General features: G+C 36.3%; 1 long non-coding RNA gene across 1 annotated transcript in view; it reads right to left on the bottom strand.

The window, feature by feature from the left end:
* Positions 1 to 2,195: 2,195 nt before the first annotated feature.
* Positions 2,196 to 2,547, bottom strand: part of LOC106727134 — a 19,306-nt gene continuing 18,954 nt past the window's right edge. Inside the window, exon 3 of the long non-coding RNA XR_001363291.1 lies at positions 2,196 to 2,208. This is a non-coding gene — a long non-coding RNA (uncharacterized LOC106727134). The remainder of the gene's footprint in view (positions 2,209 to 2,547) is intronic.

Here is a 2,547-nt window from a genome sequence, read left to right as displayed (position 1 = left end):
TAACCCACAACAAAAGGAAAAATTTGACTAGAAGAGTCAAATGTGTAGAGGAGAGGAGAGATTTCAGATCCAGCGAGAGAAAGTAAATGTTCTAGGTACAGCTTTGCTCCTTACACATGGTGAGGCGTGCAGACCAGCAGAGCGGGTGAAACCTGAGGACTTACTAGCAAGGCAGTAAGAATTTGAATTATCAAAATTCGTCAGTTATTCAAACACACATATTTGGTTTGAGAAGTAAGCTTTAAGGCCCACGGTCTAGAACAGGGGTGGGCAAACTTTTTGACTCGAGGGCCACAATGGATTCTTAAACTGGACCGGAGGGCCGGAACAAAAGCATGGATGGAGTGTTTGTGTGAACTAATATAAATTCAAAGTAAACATCATTACATAAAAGGGTACGGTCTTTTTTTTTTTTTAGTTTTATTCATTTCAAATGGGCTGGATCCGGCCCGAGGGCCGTAGTTTGCCCACAGCTGGTCTAGAACTTTATTAGATACATAATTCTATTAACCAATGCCACAAGCACACACTTAATGATTTTTCCTGTCTTTTTTAGTTGCAGAATGACAGGAAATAAAATGGTGCCTCTTACCAATGCTCATATGTTCAAGTAGATAAAATATTTAATTATAGGGAAACACTTTACTAAAATGACACAGCAAACACCACTTTAAATCCTGTATAAACATAAAAATGTGTAGTGGCGAATAATAGTTTATTTCTCACCTCCTCTTTTTAGCATATCTGAACTCCATCTGCAAAATATAGTTTATGGCATCTTACAATGCTGTCATTACCTGAACATTCATGAACTTGGTCAAAGCCATTCATATAGACACCATTTAAAAATAATTATTGGCACTGTCAGCACCACATATGTTGAATTTAATTGACATTTTTAAGGTCAAGAAAAGGAGTATACTCAATCACTTGTCACTGAAACAGAATGTGATTAATACTCAGCAAGTCACACACAGAGAACAAGAGGATATCAATTTGTATCAATGAACCAAATATTAATTATGGAAATAATCACAATTCCATAATTTTTTCTTTATGAAAACAAAATTTAAAAAAATTAGAGGCTAGATTAGTGGGATCTTAACCTTAACATTAGATTAAGCTGTTCTCAGATCACAGTTAATAAAACGTGATTCTAAAAAATCTCATTAGACCTTAAAATATTTTTTTTCTTCCTAGTTGCTTACTAGAGTCTTTGCCTCTATATAAATAGAAGTGATTTTACATGCCTGGGGATATATGTATGTTTAACTAATTCATCCATAATTGTTTTCTGTTGAGAATATTGAACACCAAGAATGGATGCCAAAGGGAAATAACAGTGTTAATGTGTTCAAACAGCCATGATTTAGCCACAGCTTGCAAATGTGTACACCTCCAAAGGATAAATGCACTTGTAGAGCAAAGCTTTTGTATTAATATTTCATTTCAAAAAGTTGAAGTTAAGGGCCTGGTTCACTATAGATTTAAATATATTACATATTTGACATATTGGAGAGACATTTAATTATTAATCAGAACTTTTCTTTTTAAGGTATAATTTGTTGGTAGAAATATAAATTAGGTAAAATATATATTTCTAACATCTGTATGGTGTTTATAAAAACAGATATAACACTGCAGCCATTTATGCCTTCCCTTACCTTCCCCAATGTGTTAATTATTGGCCAAAATGTATCCCTTATATAGAATTTCTCTCTCTCTCTTTTTTGTTGTTGTTGTTAACTCTCACCTGAGGATATTTTTCCATTGATTTTTTAGGGAGAGTGGAAGAGAGAGGAAAAGACAGAGAGAGACATCGATGAGAGAGCAACACATCGACTGGTTACCTCCTGCACGAGCCCCGACCAGGGCCCGGGCAGGTTGGAGCCTGCAACCTAGGTACGTGCCCTTGACTGGAATCGAACCCAGGACCCTTTGGTCTGCAGGCCGACACTCTATCCACTGAGCCAAACCAGCTAGGGCCCTTATATAGAATTTTTATTAGGGATTCTTCAGGACAGAAAATGTCTTACACCCACCTGAGAGTTTAGAACTGGGAAAACTTGAATTTTGCTCCTGGATGTAATGAACTTGGATATATTTTTTAACTTCTATGTGCACCAACGTCTTCACCTGCAAAATGGGAATAATAATAACTACCTTTTAGAATGGTAAGATATATATGTATATTGACAGAGCCTCTAGCTTTCAATAAACAGTAGCTATTTCTGTATTATTGTTCAAATTACAATACAAAAATTTTTATGTCCTAAAGTATATATACATTTATTTTTATTTATCAATCTATAATAATAAAAGCATAATATGCTAATTAGACCAGACGTCCTTCCGAACGTCCTTCCTTCTAGACAAAGCTGCAGTGGGCGGGGGCCTCAGCAGAGGTGGCAGAGGCCCCTGGCCATGGTAGCAGCGGGCGGGGGCCAAATTCCGTGCATCAGGCCTCTACTGTATTAATAAAATGTAAGAGCTATAAAGATAGAGACTATGCCAATTTTATTCTCTCACATGTCCTCAGCATCTACA

Source organism: Myotis brandtii, unplaced genomic scaffold (assembly GCF_000412655.1).
Source record: "Myotis brandtii unplaced genomic scaffold, ASM41265v1 scaffold374, whole genome shotgun sequence".
NCBI classification, from domain to species: Eukaryota; Metazoa; Chordata; class Mammalia; order Chiroptera; family Vespertilionidae; genus Myotis; species Myotis brandtii.
This window is presented reverse-complemented; position numbering and strand designations above follow the sequence as displayed.